The sequence below is a fragment of the Lemur catta genome, chromosome 16 (genome assembly GCF_020740605.2).
Source record: "Lemur catta isolate mLemCat1 chromosome 16, mLemCat1.pri, whole genome shotgun sequence".
Taxonomy (NCBI): Eukaryota; Metazoa; Chordata; class Mammalia; order Primates; family Lemuridae; genus Lemur; species Lemur catta.
This window is the reverse complement of record NC_059143.1, coordinates 37121027-37145016: the sequence shown is the minus strand read 5'-3', so window position 1 is coordinate 37145016 and position 23990 is coordinate 37121027. Positions and strand designations below refer to the sequence as shown.

The 23990-nt window shown below is 43.4% G+C and overlaps 2 pseudogenes; one reads left to right on the top strand and one right to left on the bottom strand.

Moving 5' to 3' along the window:
• The first annotated feature begins 3005 nt into the window (after positions 1-3005).
• On the top strand, positions 3006-3126 carry LOC123621991 (annotated as a pseudogene).
• Positions 3127-23143: 20017 nt separating this feature from the next.
• LOC123621722 lies at positions 23144-23777 on the bottom strand (annotated as a pseudogene).
• Positions 23778-23990: the final 213 nt, after the last annotated feature.

The following is a 23990-nucleotide window of genomic DNA, read 5'->3' as shown; positions in this document are numbered from 1 at the left end:
CCCACCTCAACCTCCCAGAGTGCTAGGATTACAGGCGTGGGCCACCGCACCTGGCCGGTTTTCACTTTTAAGCCAGTCTTTTTCCCCAGTTGGCACCATTCATTGAGCAAACACTTTTGGAATGCCTACTTGGTTTCATATGACGACCTCCACCATGACAGAGCTCCCAGGTGGTGATGGGGGTGGCAGGTGAAGGACTGAGAGGCGAATAGAGGTGGGAGGCAGAGACATCTACAGATAATTATATTGTCAGTGCAAAGATAGAGATAAGTGTCACAGTGTATAATGAGGACATAGAGAAGGGACACCTAACCCACCTGGGATGGGGGTGGGGAAATCCATTAATTAACATTAATTCAACAAAAAATAGCAAGGACCTGCTATATGCCAGTCATCAGGCACTAAAACTGCAAGTGTGAACAAGACAGGCCTGGTTCTTGCCTTCATGGAGCTCCCAGTCTACCAAGCTAGAGACAAAAGACATTAAACGATTCATATAATTTTATAATTGTGATAACTGCTACAGAGAGATGAGCAGAAAGCACCAAAGAGTGTGTAATGGGGAGAGTTAATCTGGCTTAGGAATCAGCGAAGGTTTTCCTGAGGAAATGACATTTATGCTGAGACCTGCAGTCTGAGTAGAAATTAATTAGGCAAAGAGGAAAGAGTAGTCAGGGTGTACAATGGCCCTAAGGAAGTAGAAGTCGGCAAAGGACTGACTGATACTGAGATAATGAAGTAAGAATACCAGGCAGAGGGTGGTTTGCAGGGTCTTGTAGTTAAAACCGTGATCTTTATCTTAAAAACAAAGGCCAATTATCCCACAATTTTTTGTTTGTTTGTTTAGAGATGGGGGTTCTCACTATGTCACCCAGGTTAGACTCAAATTCTGGGGCTCAAGCGATCCTCCTCAGCTTCCTGAGTAGCTGAGTAGCTGGGACTACAGACTTTTTTTTTTAAAATAGTCTTCATTTTTTTTTTTTTTTTTGAGACAGAGTCTTGCTCTGTTGCCCGGGCTAGAGTGAGTGCCGTGGCATCAGCCTAGCTCACAGCAACCTCAGACTCCTGGGCTTAAGCGATCCTACTGCCTCAGCCTCCCGAGTAGCTGGGACTACAGACATGCGCCACCATGCTCGGCTAATTTTTTCTATATATATTTTTAGTTGGTCAGATAATTTCTTTCTGTTTTTAGTAGAGACGGGGTCTCGCTCTTGCTCAGGCTGGTCTAGAACTCCTGACCTCGAGCAATCCACCTGCCTCGGCCTCCCAGAGTGCTAGGATTACAGGCGTGAGCCACCGCGTCCGGCCTAGTCTTCATTTTTAACAGGTAGTTGACAGAATCAAATGTCCGTTCAGAAAAGGTCTGGCTATAGGGGGATAATGGATTGGGGAGAGGCAGGAGCCAATGAGGGGAGAAGCTATTGCATCCTTCTGGATGAGGGTCAAGGATGTCTTGGTTTTGGGTGGAGCAGTAGAGGTGGGGAGAAGTAGACAGATCTGAGAAACCAGAGGGTCTAGTGATTGGATGTTGGGGGTGAGGGAGAGGTGTAGATATGAAAGCTCATAGGAGAAGCTGCTTGTATTAGAAGAGAAGGAGGAGAACAATGGTCCAGAAGTGCTGGGATGTTGCATGGGTGGGGACGTGGCATGTGGTCAGGCTGCAGGAATGGGCCATGGGGGAGTCCAGTGGTGGCTGGAGTTCTGACCATGGTGGGGGACAGCCTGGAGACCTGTGTTTGCAGGGGTGGAGACACCACTCTGTACTCCTTGTCACACCTCATCACTCGAGTATCCTCTATATCTGAGTGTTGGGGAAGATTTTCTGGGGCATCTGACCTGAGTTTTAAAGAACGAGTAAGGTTAGCTCAGAAGGAGTTTAGAGAAGGGAAGTTTTTCCAGGTAGGGGGATACAATGTGAGAAACAATTTAGCTTGAGCAATTCAGAGTTTCTGAAGAAGTGACAAGGTAGGAAAGCAAGAGAGGACACCGGGGAGGGGGCAAGGGCCAGATGAGAGTAGGATAGTAGGAAGCTACTGAAGGGTTGTAAGCAAGAGAGTGGCAGGGCCAGTTTTGGATTTTGGAGCAAGTACTTGGGCAGCCTAATGGGGGCAAGGAGAGAGGCTGACAGGACTTTTAGGAGGTTGTGGGAACTCCTAACCCACAGGCAAACCAAATGAAGGCCTGAACTGAGAGTGGTGTAGTGATGGAGCACAGGGAAGGGACTGGAGAGAGACTTGGGAAGCAAAGGAGCCAGTGAGGTTGAGGAGGACCCTGGTTTCTGGATTGGCTAATGGCACAGGTGATGCCACCAGCTGAGACAGAGAACAGAAGTGTAGAAGCAGGCTGAGGAGGACAGATGACAAGTCCAGCCTGTAGCTCATTTAATTACGGAGCCATCAAGGTGGACATTCCTAGAAGGCAACCAGGGAAAAAATATGTCTGAAGTTCAGAAATGTCTGAAGTTCAGTGGAGAGGTCTGCGAGGGTAGGTGGATTTGGATGTGGCTTCCTGCAGTTGCTGGTCTGGGCTACCTTGACACTCCCCTGTATATTTTTTCAGCTCTCCAATGTCTGTATGATCAATTCCCTAGGTCAAACACCCTTTCTTTACAAGACAGCTTTTGTTTTCCTGATTGGACCCTGACTGACTCAGACCCCTGGGGGAGGTAGAGGAAGAGCCTGCAAAGGAGACAGAAGGGTAAGAAGGGTACCAAGAGAACGGGAGGTGAGAATGAGGACCGTGTCTCATGGAGACAGTGTAGCAGGGAGCTTCAGGAAGGAGGAAATAATGGCCTTTTAAAAATGGAACAGACCATATGATCCAGAAATAGCTCTTTAGGATTTATATCCAAAAGAATTGAAAGCAGGGTCCTGAAGAAATGTTTGTACCCCCATGTTTATTTCACCATCATTCAAAATAGCCAACAGGTGGACGCAACCCAAATGTCCATCGGTAGATGAATGAATGAACAAAATATGGCCTGTCCATGCAATTGGATATTATCCAGCCTTAAAAAAGGAAGGAGGGGTGCCCATCTCATATCAGCCAGAGACAAAACAACCCCTTGTTTATCCCAGCTTAGCTTTTGGTCTGTGCCCATGACCAGTTCATGCCTTGGACTCATGAAGAAAGAAAAAAAGAAGGGAAAAAAAAAAGGAAGGAAAGTCTAATACATGCCGCAACCTGGATGAAATTTCAGGATATTATGATAAGTGAAATAAGCCAGATACAAAAAGACAAATACTATATAATTCCACTTATATGAGGTATCTAGAGTGGTCAAGTTCATAGACACAGAAAGTACAATGGTGGTTGACAGGGGCTGGGGGGAGGGTAGGGTGGGGAGTTGTTTAATGGGTGAGAGTTTCAGTTTGGGAAGATGGTTGCACAACAATGTGAATATGTATTACTTAACACTACCAAATTGTATGTCTAAAAATGGTTCAGACAATAAATTTTATGATATGTGTATTTCACCAGAACTAAAAATATAAAACTTTTTAAAAAGAGCAGAGAGGTCCAGTAAGATAAAAATTAGATGTGTCTATTGGGAGGGTGTTTTTGATCTTAGGGGCATAGTTTCAAAAGCAGTTAGAAGTGAAAGTCAGACTGTAGCGGGCTGAGAAGCAGGTGTGAGGTGAAGAAGTCACGGCTAGCTTTCTTTTGAGAAGTCTGGAGAAGCAGAGAAGGAGAAGTTAGGAACTGAAGGAGGAGAGGTTGGAGCATGTTCTGAAGCTGAATGAAGGGAGCCAGCAGAGGAAGAGAGAGGACACACAGTGGTGTGCAGGGGCAGAGTCCGAGGGCAGCAGAGGAAGGTGGGGTCTGGACTTGGGCGAGAGGAGTGGGGGCTTCTATGCTGGGGCAGGGAGAGCAGTAAGGAAGGGTGTGGATGTTGCTGCCTTTGTAGGTAGGAGGGTGATGGGGAGAGCTGGCATGAAGATCTTGAAACTTCTCCATAAATAGGAGGCAATGAGAGAGAGAGATGCTGGGCAGAGGACGAATTGAGGGGTGCTGGGGGCCCAAATGAGTTTGGAGATCATGGATCTGTGAGTGTTCTCTGCAAGACTGAGAAAGTTTTCTCTGGCAACTAAGTAAAGGTTGCAGATTGTAATATCAAGCCAGTCTTGGGGTGTTGTCTGAGAGATGTTGTGGAGGGGCAGAGTGTTGGGGAATCAAAGGTTAGAGCAGGATTTGGATGATGAGCTAAGGCGTCTAGAGTCATCTGGGGAGATGGAGGAACCTGGAGGAACTAAGAAAAGATTAGGAGAAAATAGAAAGATCAAGGGATTGATGTTTCCAACAAGTCAAAGGCATTTGTAATGGGAATGAGAGAACTGGAAGCCTGGAAGTTTGGCGAGTTGTTACTAGTTTGGCTATGGTTTGTTTGGCCACCCCACCAGGTCTCATGTTGAAATTTGATCCCCAGTGTTGGAGGTAAGGCCTCACGGAGGGTGTTTGAGTCAAGAGAGCAGAACCCTCATTAATGGTTTGGTGCCCTGCTCATGGTAATGAGTAAGTTCTTGCTCTATTAGTTCCTGCGAGAGTTCCCCTGGGAACTGGTTGTTAAAAAGAACCTGGCACCTTCCCCTTCTTTCTTGCTCTCTTTCTGTCCCCATGTGATCTCTGCACATATTTCCCCCTCCCCCCCCACCTTCCCTTTCTGCCACGAGTGGAAGCAGTTTGAAGACCTCACAGGATGTAGATGCTGCACCATGTTTCTTGTACATTCTGCAGAGCTGTGAGTCAAATCAACCTCTTCTTTATAAATCACTCAAACTCAGGTATTCCTATATAGCAACACAAATGGACTAAGACAGTTATAGATATAAAGGGAGGTATTAGGTGGAGCAGTTGCTTGAGATGGTGGGATCTAGCACGACCCAGGGGGAGTAATGCAGTGAAGGTCACTGATTTTTATGTGAGTCAGGATGGAAGGCAAGACATGAGCATCATTGATACAGAAAATCTGTAATTGGATGTCCCCCCACAGATCAATATCCACATACCCAAAATCAAAGCCACCATATTTCCCCTCCATGGGCCACCCTTCCCAACTGTGCCATTTCTGTAAGGGCTGCTTCTCCAGATTCGTGATGTCACGAAAAGAACACGGGACTTGGAGTGAAGACACCTGGATTCAAATTCTGCCCCACTGCTTGCTGGCCATAAACCATGGCAATTCTCTCAACATCTCCTATAAAACTCATTTATCTCTTCAGAGTCATTCTGAAGACCGAATTAAACAGGCATGTGAAAGTGCCTAAGTGTATAGCTGGAAACAGTACAAGTGCTCAATAGACATCAGTGGACTCTGAAAATGGTTTTTCTTTCATCTCCTGCAATGAATTTGTCACCATGACCGGCTTCCTACTCTTTACATTGCCTTCTCCTGCCCTCATTAACTGCCACACCTTCTAACTGGCGACATTTCTGTCCCCTTCCTCTTCCAGTGCTTGTCTGTCTTACAAGTGGCTGCCTAACTTATGTTTCAGAAACAACACTTTTATCCTGTCAGGCCAGAGTAGTGGAAAGAGGCCCTGAACTTTACAGCAGAAGTCTGGATAGACATTTCATTTCTCCCATTTCAGGTTTTTCTTCTTCCCGGAGTCTGGGGAGGTACGGTGTGAAGCCACTACAAATGACTAGAGCTGGATGGTCCGGAAGGGGACCTGGAATTAATCCCCCATCAAGATATTTAGGTGGGGCATTATTGTTGGAGGGCCTGAAATTTTATTCACCAGTACATTGAACCTGATTGCTATCCCTGGATCTCACACAACACTGAGCATACTGTGAGGCTCAGATAAGATGAGGATGTTTTGTTCAAAGTCTGAAGTTCATTGTTTTCTCTCCTTATCACTCCTTTACCCCCCACCCCTCCCTCTCCTCTCCATTCCCCATGTCAAAGTCAGATGTCACAGCCTGCTCTCCAGATTCTCCATGAGTTGGCCCCATTTTATCCCTACCCTGTTCTATCCTCCACTTAGTTGTTATTTTTTTTTTCAGATTTGTTAGTTCTGTCCTCCCCAATTGTGCTTGGGCTTTTTTGCATTTCCCAGGGATATAACAGAGGAACTCATTCAGATTTTGACTGACGAAGTGAATGAAGGCCTCCAGATCACAGTTTGAGAGCTAGAGAGGAGCTATTGTTCCCTAAGTCCAACATTTTTTCTTCTTGGAAGGTGCAGTCGAGGCGTGGACAGGTGAGTGACTGAGTCACCTCAGGGCCCAGAGCAGTTCAGGGCCAGAACTGACCCGTTTCACTGACCACACTGTCAGGGCAATCATCTGTCTATAAAATAATCTTTCTTCAGTGTCCTGCATGACAGGCTGATTAAATCTCAGTGTTCATTAGTCAGCACCTCTAGGACGACTCCCCAGTTGCTCTGAGAACCAGCACCCAGGGGACCTCAGCGCAAACCTTCCCTCAGCCCCGTGAGGTTCTGTATCTAATCTCTGTCCTCATTTGCTGGGGACCTTGAATATGTTCCTTACCCTTTCAGTTTCCTCTCCTCCCCTTGCCTCGCAGGGAACACAAAGGAACTGGTTCTTACGAAAAGTGCCAAGTAGGCACTATACAGTTATCTGGAGTATAACACCCTCGGATTTAGAAGAAAAGCTCTTTTCTGCGTGAATTAACCTCTGCACTGAGAGTATGATCATATGAGAAATAAGTAACATAATTTCTGGACAAAATGTACCCAAACTAAAAAAGGTTGAAGTGGAAGCTATTTAACTATAAACAAAAGTTGTTGACTAAACTTACCCACTTATGGATTAATGGATTTAGCAAATACTTTGTTAAGTAACTTTATGTAAGGGAATGTGCTAGGCATTGAAAGGGATACCAAATTCAATGACACCGTCCTTGACCATGGAATTTGCTATTTGGAAGTATTAGAGTGTGTATACAAGCTACTGTAATACAAAGTAAAAGGTGACAAGTGTTAGGGGGGAGGTTCATATTAGTGCCAGGAGCAGGGAGAAAGCATTCAGGTGGGAAAATCAAGGAAGACTCATGTAGCAGGTGCCATTTTATCTGAGTTTTGAAGGATAGGTAGGGTTCTGATAGGAAGAAATGAAGTCCAGACCAAGGAGTAGATGTGCAATCTTAGAGCTTGCCCCACTAACAGGAATTTAGGATATGAGAATGTAAGTAAGACTAGACTGGTAGGTTGGAGCTCAAATGTGGAACCCTTGTTGAATACCATGCTAAGTCACATGGTCTTTGTTCTGTAAGCAATGGAGAGTCAGTGAAAGGTTTTGAGAGTTTACAGGGGGATGCAGTGACCGTAGTGACATGATCAAAATGTACTGTAGGGCCGGGTACGCTGGCTCACGCCTGTAATCCTAGCCCTCTGGGAGGCCGAGGCAGGTGGATCGCTCGAGGTCAGGAGTTCGAGACCAGCCTGAGCGAGACCCCGTCTCTACTAAAAATAGAAATAAATTATCTGGACAACTAAAAATATATACAGAAAAAATTAGCCGGGCACGGTGGCACATGCCTGTAGTCCCAGCTACTGGGGAGGCTGAGGCAGTAGGATCGCTTAAGGCCAGGAGTTTGAGGTTGCTGTGAGCTAGGCTGACGCCATGGCACTCACTCTAGCCCGGGCAACAAAGTGAGACTCTGTTTCAAAAAAAAAAAAAAAAAAAGAACAAAATGTACTGTAGAAGTATCATTCTGGAGTTATATCAGAAATCAGGTGGCCAATTAGGAGGGTAAAGAAATACCCTGGACTAACTAAACCACTAAGGGCCTAAGCCAGGGGAATAGGAACAGAAAGGGAAGAATAGGATAGAGCTATGTTAAGTTTGTGAGGGACAGGGAGGAGTTTTTTCAAAGTGTTAAGACTAGTTTGTTTCAAAAAAAGATGTGAGAAAATGGTGATCAATCTTCAGTTAGGTAGAGTCCCTGTCTGTAATCCGGAAAGTCTCAGAAATGCCAACAGACTGCTTGGTAAAGGGCAGCTGAGTGTTCTGCAAGAATTGTACTGTCCTGGGTTGAAGGTCAGGCCAGAAGGAAGCAGGTGACGAGGCTTTGGTGAGCTTCCCTTTGGAAAGAGAAGCAAACTACAAGTTTATTTATAGTTAATCACTGCTTGCTGTGCCATGAGAGTGGCTATAAAACCCTTCTTTGGAAAAGGGATTGTACATTCTTCTCTTTGACTTAACTTTGGCTTTGGGGATAACCCTTGGATGAGGAGGGGACCCTGGCTTCACCCTTAGAGGTGACAGCAAACATGGGAGGAGACCCTGGCATCTGAGAAGGCCTAGGAGAGAAAAAGGCTTTGGGGCTGGGTGGTAGAAAGTTCTGTGCCTCCTGGCCTGGGAAATAGATATGTTTATCCAGGATTGAGAAACCAGAAAGAAAGGCAGCCTTGGCATGTGGGAAGGTGAAGGGTTCTATTTTGGACAAGTTGAATTTGAGGTGCTGGCATTATGAGAACAGGACATGGAGAGCTGGACTTAGATGGATAGAGTTCATTGGTTTGCAGCCAGCTTGCTTCAAATGAAAATAAGATCGAAGTTGGCTAGCCTGAGCAAGAGCAAGACCCCGTCTCTATTAAAAATAGAAAAAAGTTAGCCGGGCAACTAAAAATAGAAAAAAAAATTAGCTGTGTGTGGTGGTGCGCGCCTGTAGTCCTAGCTACTTGGGAGGCTGAGGCAGGAGGATCACTTGAGCCCAGGAGTTGCTGTGAGCTAGGCTGACACTGCCGCACTCTAGCCCGGGGAACAGAGCAAGACTTTGTCTAAAAAAAAAAAAAAAAAAAAAATCTAAGTTGGGAAGGATGGTCTGATACGCAGTATGCAGTGTGCAGTGAAGTAATCTCTAATCCAATCAGAGGGTTCTGATCATGTTTCTGTGTCAACACAATGTCCTAGATTAGGGACATACAGCCATCCTTGTCAGCAGTGGCATAGGTTTCCTTGAACAAGCAATGATTTGATGGAATGAGATGTCCCAGTAACTTAGTCAGTGGAATGAATCTGTTCATTTGCAGCAAGGAAAGGTTTCTAATTGAGCCAATTGTTTGTTCTCATACACACAGCGCTTACCTTCTAGGGAAGGAATTAACCTGGTTTCTTAGAGTTTAAGCCTGCATGTGGTTGTTACATATGCCTAGCTGTGACTTTTCTTTTTAAATTTTTTAGAGATGGGGATGGGGCAGTGTGGGGGTGGGGGTGGGAGGGATGGGTCTTGCTGTGCTGCCCAGGCTGGTCTTCAACTCCTGGCCTCAAGTGATCCTCCTGCCTCAGCCTCCTGAGTAGTTGGGATTACAGGCATGAGCCTGGCCTACCTCTGACTTCTTTAAGGGTAGCAAGCAAAGCCATTGAGCAAGCAGACTTGAAAAGCAACTGATGAGAGAAGCCAGCAAGCACAGGCTGTGGGGCCAAGTATCACCCATCTAGGTAACATACTCCTGCCACGTGCTCTGCCTCCGCTATCTGCTCCTTATTTGTTTAGACACAGTCCCTTTCCTTAACCAGTTGGCTTTTCACCCAGTTCACCTTTATCCTCTGCTCCCTCACCTTCTCTTGCATACTCCCTTAAAGGGAGTTTCCACTCAGAAGGGCCTCTCCTTTATGTAACAGACTTCTTTTGTCATCTTCCCTTGCTTCCTTCCTACCTCGATTTACTGACAATCTATTTCCTGTAGGGTGCTCTGCTAAACGTGTCTGGCTAGACATGCTGTCCAAAGACGTAGTTCCTGACACCAAGGTCTTCACAACCTGGTGGAGAATATAAGATTTTTACATATTTCACCATAACACAAAAGTGGAAGAAATTGGAAATTGCCATAAGATTAAAGCCAGATACTACTGAGGAAGTGCAAAAGAAGGCAGGTTGCTTCTGGCTGGAGAGGTGGGGAAGACTTCCTGGAGGAGGGGACATTTGCACCGAGCACTGAAAAATGGAGACAACTTCAACACTCAGAAATGGGACATTTTAACTACGTTACATGAAATATATACACTGAACCATGTTCATGTTTCTCAGTCTCATTTCAGAGGCCATAAATCACTCAGCTGGGATTTATCACAAGGAAAATGGTAGTAAATATGTATTTTTAAACATAGCCAGCTGCTCTTGTGCCACCCCCCACTTTCAGAATCAGAGAGCTGCCCAGCTGTCAGCTGTCAGTGTGACAACCCTCCGGAGGCGGCAGAATAGGAAGAATGCAAACATCTTTCTGATGGATGGATGGACCCAGTTACCCTTACTTCTATTTAATATACCTTCCAATGCTGAAATTTCAGATTTTATAATATTTGCGGATGACAAAATGGTGCATTTCCTCATATCTCTGTGTTGCAGATGGGGAAATGGGATTTCATACATTCTAAGTCACCCAGAGGAAAAAAAAAGCATTAAGTCAGGATGACAACGGATATCAGCCTATGACAAAGTTTTCACTAGTCTGAGGTGAAATGAGAAAAATGAGGAAGCTGCAATGAGTTTTTTACAAACTTAAAACGTATTAAACACAAGGATTATCTTTTACCCAGGGATTAAATTTCTGGTCTTAAAATGGCTTGTTAAAATGACATGATGGTAATGGTTGGTAAAAAAAATGTCCATCCTTGTTCCCAAAAAAAGGCTTCTAACCCTATGAAGATCCCACAGAAAAAAGCTAGGGACAAAGGAATTTTGATGGCCTGTGATGTCTTAACACTGAATGCTCAAACTAGTAAACTTGCTGATTTAAAGAGCGGAGGGGTAGTGTTTTGCCTACAGAATCAAATAATGTCAGAACTGAATAAAACACAGGGACCATCCGGTCTGTGCAACCTCCTCAATTAAAGATGAGGAATCTGAGGCCCAGAAATGTTAAGTGGCTTGCCCAAAGGCACTTCTCTTTTATTTTTATATTTTCAAGTGGCCCTATTTATAGCAATTATGATTTGTAGGTAATCGTGTCTGACAAAAAAAAAAATCAATGAGCTCTTACCACTCAGGATATTTATCATAAGCTAACATTATGTGTAATAAATGTTAAGGAACGTTTGACATCACTTCCTCTAAGTCTGTGCTGTTATTAAGTACTCATGAAATAATTGTGTTTTATTGTTCTGCACCCAAGAAGGATCTTAGCAACTTACAAGATCATGCACCTATCAAAATGTCCTTTCTGGCCGGGCGTGGTGGCCCACGCCTGTAATCCTAGCACTCGGGAAGCCAAGGTGGGAGGATTGTTTGAGCTCAGGAGTTCAAGACCAGCCTGAGCAAGAGTGAGACCCCGTCTCTACTAAAAATAGAAAGAAATTATACGGACAGCTAAAAACATATATATATAGGAAAAAATTAGCCAGGCATGGTGGCACATGCCTGTAGTCCCAGCTACTCGGGAGGCTGAGGCAGGAGGATCACTTGAGCCCAGGAGTTTGAGGTTGCTGTGAGCTAGGCTGATGCCACGGCACTCTAGCCCAGGCAACAAAGTGAGACTCTGTCTCAAAAAAAAAAAAAAAAATGTCCTTTCTGTGCTTTTTTTGTGCGAAAGCAAAACATCCACACCACTCACCAACTACTCTGCCCCAGTAATTATAATCCAATGGGAGATACGACTTGCTCCATGGGCTCCAAGGTTTTTTGGTTCATTTGGTTGGAATTCACTCCCTGTGTACTCAGTATTCCACACTGTGCAGTCTTATAACAGAGGATCAGCAAGATCAGCCTTCCAAAAGGTAAAAGTCTACTGGAGGGAAGATCCTGAAAAGCTGGTAGTAGACTATAAACTGACGTTGGAGAGGTGCCAGCGAGCTATCATGCTAGGTGTTTGCACTAAGAAATTACTCCGTGAAGATGATATTGCAGAGATATCTAGCTAGGATGTTCCGGGCAGATGTGACTGAGGGGTTCCCCTCTGTCTATGGTTACCAAAGACCTGCACAGGCTGAGCACAGAAGGAGAGAGAACATGGGTTTTTTTCAAAGAAGCAATGCCTAGAAATTGATGCCTAATGGGATAAGAGAGATAAAAAAAGAAGAATGAGTCAAAAATTACTCCAAGTTTTAGAATGTTATGCTTGGCTGATTAGAAATTGGTGACAGCATTAGAAAAAGTCTGGGGAGTTGCAATCCTAAATTGAGGTGAAGAAGCAGTTTGGGTCCTAGTACTTCGTGCATCTCTTTATTAATAAGGCTCTGCCCTGTACTTTCATGCTTCTAGATTTCACTGAGTTCATCTGAAAACCAGTTCATGTTGTTAGTGGTAGTATGACGGCTAATTTTTTGTGTCAGCTTGACAGGCCCATGGGATTCCTAGATAGCTGGTTAAACATTATTTCCCGGCATGTCTGTGAAGGTGTTTCTGTAAGACATTAGTATGTGAGTTGGACCCAATGAAGCAGACGGCCCTCCCCAAAGGTGTGGGTGGGCCTCATCCCGCTCTGAGGGCCTCAATAGAGCAAAAAGGCAGAAGAAGGTTGAATTCACTCTGCCTGAGCACTCGAGCTGGGACACTGATCTTCTCCTGTCCCCGGTGCTCCTGGTTCTTAGGCCTTCAGACCCAGACTGGAGTCTACACCATCAGCTCTCTGACTCTGAGGCCTTCAAACCACACCTCAGGTTTTCCCGGGTCTCCAGCTTGCGGTTGGCATATTGGGGGATTTCTCAGCCTCCATAATGATGTGAGCCAATAGAAAGAGAGAGAGAGAGAAAGAAAGAAAGAGAGAGAAAGGAAGGAAGGAAGGAAAGAAAAGAAAAGAAAGAAAGAGAGAGGGAGGGAGGGAGGGAAGGAAGGAAGGAAAAAAGGAAGGAAGAGGAAGGGAGAGAAGGAAGGAGAGAGAGAAAGAGAGAAAGAAAAGAGAAAAGGAAAGAAAGAATCTTTCTTATTGGGTCTGTTTCTCAGGAGAACAATGACTAATACAAATAGTTTCTTATTTTATTATTAATAGATAATTACATCATAGACAAGCAAAAAAATATATCTGTAATTGGCCTGGATTATTTTTTTTAGCTGTCCATGTGAGGAATTGACAAGTTTTGTGTTTCTGTTTTGGGAGGTGGGCATGGCCCACAAACTGGGCAGAGGTGTACACCTTTGCAGCATCCATGTCTTTTTCTAGAATGTGGGTGGTTCACATCTCTGGTTCTATTCTTGGACCTGAAGAGCTGGAAATTTGAGTGTGGACTGGCTTGCCAAGCTAGAAGGGGAATGAATTGGAACAGGACTATAACAACAACTTTGACCAGCCTATGATTTTTGATTCAAGAAGAATTGGCCTGCTCTGAGCTTTTAGGCCTGGAATACCCTTGCACCACTAAGTAGAGCTGAAGTGTGGCTATAAACCTGTCTCACCAGTAGGTATTTGACCCTGGTAATTGGGCTATATTCAGTCTCCAAACCACAGGCTATTTTGAGCTTGCTATGTAATTCTGCAACCCTTTGATGTTAAGGTTGTTCTGATACAGTTACAGAGAGGGACAAACAATACATCGTTGCATTTATAACAATGCAGAATATATTGTTCCTAACTTTTGAGGCCCTGAAATCTAGTACAGTAGGTTCTACTGAAAGGTGCCAGCTTTCACTTTTCCCAGCATCTACCCTGCCATACCAGACTATGAATAGTGTTCTCAGTCCCTTATAAATTATGTCTCCTACAATGCTTTCTTTCATAGGAAACACCACTACCCAAGAATAACTTCGTATTTATTTATTTTTTTCACCTGATTCTTAGTGTACATGTTTGTTTTATCAAAATAGTAGTACGCTACGTGGGCATCTTCAAAATGCACAGCGATATTCCTTGAAAACTCTGGAGCTAGAAGTTTAAGGGTGACTACTGAATGCTGTGCTTGAAGTCACTTTAGTAAATAAGTAAGTGAAAGTCAAAAGTAACCAGTAGGGATGCATAACTAGAAAGAAAATCCTCCCTTCCTGTTTTTTTTTAAATCCAAAAACCACATAACCTGTTATATAATTTATCTTGACATTTCACAATGTCCTTTCTAAATAATGTAAACCAGTTTGTCTATTCTAAGTGAGGATAATGTTGGAGCATTTCTGTACCATTAATATCATGGTTCTTTCTTGACATTCATGGTATGAGTTAAACATCAGGTGTGTGGGTGAAAAGGGAATGCCTTTGATGTGGATATTCCTCCACTAGCTGACACTTCTCCACTGGGGTGCGTTGTCCATACAACCCAGGGGTAATAAATAAGACACTTAAGTATAGACCAGGGAACTAGAGTAAAAGAAGCAAATATCTAGCAGCACAATCACACAGTTGATATATCTATGAGATATGCCATGGAAAATCATGCAAGTGTGATTTATATCACACAGCTGGAAAAATTCCTGGGGATATTAATTCTTATCCTGACACTTAAAAATAGTACAATCGAGCAAGTGACTATCTAGTAGTATCTCAAATTTCTCCCCTAAGGGAGCCATATGGTTTTTCTTTCCTGGACTCTAGCTATATAGCCATGGACTAATCTTGGGGCCTCAGTTTCCTCAATTATAAATAGAGCTGTAGATCTTCCCTCTTTCATGTTAAAAACATTGAATTGTACACTTTAAATGAGCGAATGGTATGGGAAAGGTTATGGGCTGAAATGTGTTCTCCAAAGTTCATATGCTGAAGTCCTAACCCCAGGTACTTCAGAATGAGACTGTATTTGGAGATGGGATCTGTAAGTCATATTAGGCCCCACTCTAATGTGCCTGGTATCATTATAAGAAGAGAAGACTAGGACACAGACACACAGAGGGAAGACGATTCTCTTCAAGCCAAAGAGAGAGGCTCTAGAAGAAACCGACCCTGCCAACACCTCAATCTAGATGTCTAGCCTCCGATCGTAAGAAAATACATTTCTGTTGTTTAAGTCACTGACTCTGTGGTACTTTGTTATGGTAGCCTGTGACGATTCATTTTAGGTGTCAAACTGGCTGAACCACAGTGTCCAAATATTTGGCCAAACATTATTCTGGATGCTTCTGTGATGTTTTGCTGGACTCTAGCTATATAGCCTTGGACTAATCTTTGGGCCTCGGTTTCCTCAATTATAAATAGAGCTGTAGATCTTCCCTCTTTAATGTTAAAAACATTGAATTGTACACTTTAAATGAGCGAATGGTCATTTCTGGATGTTTTTTGAGTAAGATTAACTTTTAATCAGTGAGCTTTGAATAAAGCAGATGACCCTCCCTAATGTGGTTGAACCTCATCCAATCAGTTGAAGGCCTTAAAAGAACAAAGACTAACATCCCCTGGGCAAGAAGGAATTCTGCCAGCAGACAGACTTCCACCCGAACTGCAGCTCTCCCCTGGAACTCCAGCCTGCAAGCAGATTTTTGGACTTACATATCCAAAACCGTGTGAGCCAATTCCTTAAAATAAATTTCTCTCTTTCTCTCTTTCTCTCTGTATACATATTCTGTTGGTTCTATTACTCTGCATAATGCTGACTAACACACAGCCCTAGCCAACTAATACAGTATGTGAATTACAGCTCAATCAGGCTGTCAAAATAACTTAGAAGGCTAGATCCAAAATGTTAGCAGTAATTATTTGATGGTAGAATTTTTTAAGGTTTGTTTTTAGTTTAGTTTACCTGTACTTTTTGTGGTTTTTATGACCAGGTGTTCTTTGTGTAATGATAATTTAAGAAAAGATTTCCATTCAGAGGCATTTGGAAGCAAGGTTAGATAACACAGAGCTCGGAGCACATGGGAACGTGGCGGGATGCATTTTAACACCACTGATCGTGACGATTTAGATGGCACACAAATCAAATCACACCTACTACAGTGAAAAGAAATCTCAACCCGAAACAGAGATATGATACAGCTGCTAATGCTGTTGCCAAAATATGTGTATTAAAGGAATTTTTATTTTTCCTACCAACTCTATTTTCCTGCCATTTTCAGTTATTCTTTCATTTGATCAGCTAGCAAGCTTTTATAAACACCTGCTATGTCCAAGGGCTGCACTAGATGCCAGAGGTCAAAAGACAAATAGACTCACTTGAGTTAAGGAGTGTACGCTCTAGCGGAGGGGACAGTATTGGGGTGGGGTGGTAAGGGCTGCTGTAGGGTGAGCCAAGAGAGTTGTTTGGGCACGTGGGAGGGGCGGCCAGCCCTCAGGGTATGGGGGAGGGAAGAGAGGCTTTTTTAACCCTCAGGACAACCCTGCAACTTAATTATTGTTATTCCCATTTTACAGATGAGTAAACCGAGTCTCAGAGAGCTTAAATAATTTGCCCAAACCACTTGAGAAGTAGAAGAAAAGGATTTCAGAACAATTTTGACACCAAAGTCCACATTCTTTGCACTATACTATGTTCCGTGTCTCTAAATGATTGTCAAGTGGACAAGCGAACAAGTAGAATACACTGAAATGTCAATTCCATTTTTACTTTGAAGTGAGGACCTAGCTCTATGGACGCTGTATCATTTGTCTCAGACTTAATTACCTTATCCTACTCTTTCACTAATTCTCATAATTGACAATAATAATAGTAACAAAAATAGTTAACATTTATTGTTTCTTATGTGCAGGATACCATACTTGGCACTTAACATAGGTTCTCTTAATCAATCCACATGACAGCCTGATGAACAGGCTATAGTATTGTCCCTATTTTATAGACAGGGAAACTGAGGCTTTGAGAGTTAAGTTATATCCTATTAAGTGACAAAGCTGGGATTTGATCCCAGATCTGATTCCAAGAGCAAGTTTTTAATCATTTTGCTGCAGTACACCCCAAACCAGATAACTGACAGCCTATGAATTCATTGCCAGTTGCTTGATTTTTTTAATTAGAAGAAAATTCTGGAAAGCAACTGATCTTCCAGATCTTGGAAATGACCAAGAATTTCTCTTCAGTCCCTGAAGAGGCTCTCCTTAAGGGAGTTTCAGTGATTCTATTTCAACTAGAATATTTTTGTGTTGCTCCATTCATGAGTTGTCTGCACTGAGGCTCCGGAAGTCTAGGTTGCTCTAAGAGCCAGACACTGGTGGGTGATGTTTGGATTTGGGACCAGGGGTACCAAATGGAGCCTTTTGCAGATTCTGTCTGGGCAGCGGGCTCTGGCATTCCGTGCCACCGAAGCTACTCACAGTCACCCCCACAGGAATCTGGAGGCCCCTTGAAGGGCTTGACTCTCTTCAAGACAAAGCAGGCAGCATCCATAATAATAAACCACTGGAGACGACTTGGAAGGGATGGAAGAGAGACGAGTTTTGCTTCCTCAGACAGTTCAACCCTGGCTGCTGGCTGATGGTGACGCTCATTTCCCTACCCTGGGGCAGGAATGAGCTCACATGGGGGGGTGGGCAACAGGGGCAGCCTGTCCTGTGGGCCTAGTTCCCGGGACTCCTGGGATCTAGAGAATTCTAGCAAGAGAAAAGGAAGGAGAACAAGCCCATGGCCAAGGCTTTGGTTGGAAACAAGGCAGAGAAACACCCACAAATCAACCAAGCTCCAGTGTAAGGTAGATCCAGTCCACAACAGGAAAAGATGACTTTCAGAATGTCACTTGCTTTTTGTGGAAGTGTTCACCCTTTGCCTAATTGATCCAAACTGGTCTTCCATAAGGGTAGCCCAGAGGCTATGGAGCTTAGATTACAGGATTATGCCTGACCTTCGGCAGGGGGGACAGAGACGTGATAAGCCAATGTTCCAGAAAACACTCCCATGCTGTGGCAGAGGTTATGAACACCTGAGAGCCCCGGTTCCCTGCTAATGGGGGTGCATTTACTCTCTCTTTTGAAAGTAGGGAGGGTGAGAGAAGAAGGGGGCCTCAGAGAGTCTTGCCCACCCCCTACCATATCTGGGGAGCATCATGGTACCAGGTTGTGAGCAGGTCATAGGCATTAGTCATCATTGCATTCTTCTCCCGATGCCCCTGCCCCAGCTCGGCCCCCTTGCCCAAGGCAGGCAGAGAGCTCTGGAATCCCTAGGATCGTCCACCACATGCAGATAAGAGACACAGAGGAGATGGTGCAGGCAGCTGTGGGCTTGGCCTGGATCTGGCAAGCTGCAGTCTCCTGGGCACAGCACGAGACCCTCAGGGCACATGTTGGGCACTGAGAACTGTGATGTCTCTGGACAGTGAGGAGCTGTGCCTGCTGAGGGACAGTGACAATGTGGCCTCCAGAAAAGGCAAAGCTGCCAGTGGTGGCACTGCTGGCTTGGTTGGGGTTGGGGGATGGCATTAGAGTCAGGAAAGATAAGCACTCAGTACTCAAGGCCTGAAAAAGGAACACTGGGACCAGGACTCGTGGCATTGTCCATTCTGGGACAAAGGACACGGTGCCTACCTGTTCTGAATATACAGGAAGGGTTTGGACCGGGACAGGGCAAGTGTTCCCGAAGCTAATAGGGATCAGAAGGCTTTGTTAGCTGATAACCCATTGTACCTCAGGCTTTCAGAAGTTTTTTCTAGACACCTGTTTAGAGATCTCAGGTTCTCTTTTGTACAACAGGTGGGGGTTAAGCCAGATTAAAGATTATGAAGCAATCCTGGCAACCAGGATGATTTATCCCTAAAAAAAGAACATTTTCTGAATCTGATTAATCTTTGAGAGCCTGTGGATGTCCTACATATTCACAAAATTTAAATGATGGATTGCTGTGGACAATGTTGTGTACATTGTCTTTGTAAGTATTTGCTGAGTAAATCCACAAGCACACCCACAAATGTGTTCAATTTAACAAATATTTGCTAGATGGCTAATAAGTGCCTTCATGGCAATTAGCGTCTGACTCAGTGGCTTAATTTTTGGGCTGACACAGTAAGAAATATATTTTATGCTGTGACTCAATATACACACATACATGCACACCTGCAACAAAAGTTTCATGAAACAATTTTTACCTTACTAGGTGAAATGCATTCTGATATTTTCTGTCTATTCTATTTTCTATTCTACCTAAAAAAAAAAGCTGGTTAAGACCCTTGGTTTGATTTTATGACCTATTAATGAGTCACAGTCTGCAATTTGGAAGACACTAATTGATACACGAAGTTACTGAGTTTCTAAGCTCATCTTTATTTGGCTACAAATTGAGGGAGTGAATACAGAAGTTGGTGCTATCAAGTAGATGCTTACTCACTTCCTACTGTCGTGTACAGACGTGTCTGTCGGTGGAGCCAAGTGACCAAGAGGCAAGAAAGCGAGTGACTCCTCATTGAGCCTGAAGGAAAGTAGGAAACAACTATTTTTTCTTTTGGATATCTTCCCACCACTCGAGACCACCATGGCAGGCAATGATGAACGTCTCTGTCCTCACTGAAAACAAAGACAGACTCTCCTTCACTAACAAATCTTTAAAGAGTTTGGACCCTATGTAATTATTAACCCAAGAGAAACCACATCTGAATGAACCTCTATTTTTTAGTAGAGATGGGGTCTCGCTCTTGCTCAGGCTGGTCTCGAACTCCTGACCTCGCGTGATCCACCCTCCTCGGCCTCCCAGAGTGCTAGGATTACAGGCGTGAGCCACCGCGCCCGGCTTACATGATCTTGCTTTGCCTGTCAACAAAAGCTGTTGTATTCGAGGCCACAACCTGAGTGAAGTTAGGAACCCTGGAGCTCAAAATTCACCGAGGCCTTCACTCTCAGGTGCCTGCCCTGTGCAACCCTGAGAGTGAACACCTGCTCCAAGTTTGTCCCAGGTGTCACTCTTGCCTCACCTTAGCCTGGCCCTGATTGTATAGAACAAACATCGTAATGAACATTGGACAGAAGAGTGCATGTCCTGCCAGCTTATAGCCTCTTTAAGGGCATGGACTATATATTAATAGTTTTTAATCTTATATTTATCTTTATATTCCCTGTGCTCTAGTCATGGGCAGGGAGCCTAGGACCTAGAAGATTCTCAATAAATGTTTATTGAATGAATAAATATTTGTTTAATGATACAGGGTAACCAAGGCAAATGTGCTAAGCTAATGAATACCGGGACTCTAAATAATCAGCATCCACAGAGAAATTCAGCAAGGTATAAAAGAGCATTTGTTGCAGTAATGTGTCAAGAGAAGACCTTGCCCTGGAACGAGTTCAGTATTTAAAACTTATCTCCCAATGTGTACAAGAATGGAATGAGTGTAACTTTTGGTCAAAACGTGTATAACTTGTACTCAAAATCAAGGTCTGATGCCTTGACATTTGAACAACTACATGATTCAAAAGGCAAAACTTCAAAGTAGGAAAATGTTCTATAAAATTTATAACCTTCAAAGTGCTCTCCTCTGACATCTGTTACTGAAGGGAATTAAAAAAAAGTCATTTAATACAAATACTTCATCTTAAAAATAAAGGTATAAATGTCAACTCTCTTGTTAGGTTTGGGGTTGCTAGGTTACTTAATTATATGAAATGTAATTTCTGTTCATCAAAAAAAATCATTCTTTTTGTCCTCTTTTTTGGGGAATAATGTAAGTGTAGCCTAAATAAATATTCATTTGGGGAGATGAAGTCTTAGCATAAAATCTGCAATAATGAATTCAATAATGAATTCAGCTGTACTTTTATTCTAATGGTGGTTTAAATTTCAGGAAAAAAATAGAAAGCTAGAATTCTCTTTTCCCTAGAGACTGAAATCAAAGAGAGAAAGGTAGCTAATCTCATTCTCCTACACCTACTTAGCATGGTAAAGTGAAGAAAGTACACCATTAGTACCCTTCTAACCGGTCCCTGGGTTTCTAATACACACTGCATTTAGATGCAAGTAGAACTGAATTAATAAAAGAAAGCGAGCTTAATGATATTCCTTTTCTATGATGAAATATATTAACTGTCCCATGGATAAATGAATGTAATATTTGCTAGTTTTCAGAAGCAAGAATTGAGAGGTGGGAGTGCCGCTAGAGAACAGGGCTACAGCGGTCTGCCTCCTGGGTCAGCACCCAGCCTCCACCACCTGCCTCCTTCCTCTTTCCCTTCCTTGGCCCCATTGCTATAAAAGCTACAAGCAACAACAAAGAAACCCAATCCTGTAGTCTATTTTTAAATGTATTCTCTTGGGGAATGTGCATAGGAATTAAACAATACCTCTAAGATTTTTTTTATGCCAAAAGGTATTAGAAAAAAAAGATTTAATATCTTTTTTTTTAATTGGGAAAAAGATGAGAGATTTTTTTTCCCCAAGAATCCCTATTGATTTTTAAAATTGAACTTAAAATTTAATAAATGCTTTTAGTAAGAAAATTCAAATCAGACCGAAAAGTATACATTTGAACCTAAAGCTTCCTTCTTCATCTACTTATTCTCTTCCTAGGAGGCTCCTGTTAATGAGTTTTTAAGGGTCTTTTTAGGAAAAAAAGGCTCGCTCTCTATATATCAGCATGTGTCTCTTTTAAAAAATGTACATAAATTGAATTATAATATATTCTCTTCTACATGTTGCTTTTTTCACTTAATAATATACCTTGAACATATCTTCACATCAGCACATACAATATAGATATACCCATATTATTTTTATAACGCTTCCTAGCATTCTAGTGAATAAAGATATTCTATCTACTTAAATTGTGCCCTGCTGATGGACATTTCCAACAATTTTTTGCTATCACAATGAATACCCTTCAAGGAAAACCCTTTCACATATATCTTGACATCATCTTTCCTATGTATTCATAAGGTACCGGGGCCAAAGCATACAGTTGCGTAAGTTGTATGCTGCACCCAGTGCCTCCTCTACGTGGGCACCATGCACTTTGCAGGCATGGTAACTTTAAATACTTATTATGATAATTTTTCTGGCAGATGGACATAAAATCTTTTGGCCAAAGTTTTCCTTATTCTATTTTGCACAAAATCACCATTGCCCTCGGTAAATGACTATTAACAGAGCAACTGAGTCAAAGGGCATTGAGGTGACTTGCGTGTTCCCTGTCTTCCTCTCCTTTCTGGGATGACCTAATGGATAGCCCCTGAGGAATGGACGCCAGCAGTAGAGCAAAGAGGCTGCTCTAGTCTTGCAGCACCTAAAACCTGCCGAGTTGGTTCCCGAACACACATGTTTGATAAAAATGTCTTCTTCTGTTCTTTTCCAGAAGAATTAAATAAACAACATTGGGAAAGGTGCGGTAATGTTGTGATGGAGTGGTGGGAGGCTAGTATTATGGGGTCAAAGTTGGGATCGTTGTGATAAATCTGTAATGTTCTACTCTAATAGTAGAGAGTCCAAAAATAGCCTGACTATTTAATGACAGCAGCACATGTTGTAAAGCACTTTTGGTCTTGGGTTCATTTTTCTATCGGTCATATTGTGGCTGACATCGCTCTCATTGTCATAAAATGCCTACACATCCGGCCCTCTATGGGATGGGAGGAAGGCAGGCCATGAGAACAAGAGCACTGCGCTCAGAGGTGCATGGCAGCGTCCACAGACTGACCCAGCTCGTCAAAGCAGGAGAGGAAGCCAAACATTTAGATCTCAGTCCCATTAACTAGTTTGGAGACTTTGAGTAAGTTTCCCACTCGCTCTGGCCCCTCAGTTTCCCTATTTGTCAAAGAAGCCTGAGAATGACCCCCTTCCCAACGTTGAGGGGACAAGATAACAAATAGCGTAGGAATGCTTTTAAAAGCAGAGGCAAGATGACAATCTACGCAGTCATGTCTGTGGAACTGATTGGGCTTCTCCTGGTGCTGCCTACGGATCCAGTTCTCTCCCACAGTAAAGCAGATGTCGCCTTCTCGCTGGGCACTTGCAGAAATAGGAAACAAAACGTGAGAGTCTCAAAAGTTTGAAAACTGCGTGACTTAGAATGTATCACTAGCAATTATCAGGGCAGATGACCTAAAAAGGTCTTATTATGTGTTTCTTTCTTGTGATAAACTAATCCATTCTATGTTTCATCTTCAAGGACAAAATGTAGCTTATTGTCAGTTACAAGTTTGTTTAAAGGACAGAGACGTTCCTAGAATTATCGACATTCGCCTTTCATAGGGACGAGCATGGAGGGAGAAGCCGGCCTCGCAGTGCCCCGGGGTGCCTAGCTCAGGTAGGACAGCAGAGAACATTCTCTGGATTCAACTGATTTCGTTAAACATTGCAGTTCAACACAGCCGATTGATTGCTACAGATATAACCAGTTTGGCTGGGAAATGTTTACATAAGTTCGTGATTCCTTTCTGGAAGTAGGAGTATAGCTGATGATATGGGGGTAATTAATGTCTCAGGTAGAAAAGGTGTTTAAGCTTGAACTTAGTCTTTCTTTAAGGAAACTATTATTTGCATTTATTTTATGCTGGATTTCGTACTCCTGGGCCATGTGTTGTTGCTGCTTCAGTTTCTTCTGGGATATCTTTCTCTGTGCAGCCCTCTCCAATTCTGGCTTAGGAACAGTTTTTTCCTTTTCAGTGAGTGTCATCTGGATGTGACAGGGAGAGCTTTTGTATGGGTTAATCTGACCTCAAGCTCTGTAAGTACAGTGCCCATCTTGGGGGCTTTGTTCACCTGGATAGGCTCAATGATCCAAGAATCTACATCTAAACCTTTAAGTTCAGCATCACTCTCTGCATTTTTAAGCATGTGCAGCAAAAATTCAGCACTTTTTTTGGGCCACTGACCCTGTGTCCAGCCCCAGTCTCTGGCCTGGGCACATCTACCAACTCCACCATGGTAATGACGGGATGGCACACACTGCTTCTGTAAAGTGACATCTTTCAGATACTTGGTGGCTTTTGGGACAAGCATCGATTGATGGCCTGGGCAGTTTTACAGGTGTTCTTAAAGGGAGCAAGAAGACTTGAATCTTTTGGTCGCCATGATTTTGTGGGGTTTTCTGGGTTAAGTGAGTGGCGAACCATTTTCAGAGATCACTGTAGGCCAAGAGCTTCAGCTTTTTCTTGCATTCTGGTACTAATAATGACTGTCAAGTAATAAAGTCAGGAAAATGGAAGGCAGAACAGCCAGATGGTGAGTCGGACAAGGAAATTGCTGAGAGCAGCCTTCTGTTCAGAGTTTGTATAACCGCATCTGGGCACGATGGGACCAAGGCCACACGGGGCTTCTGCTTCCAC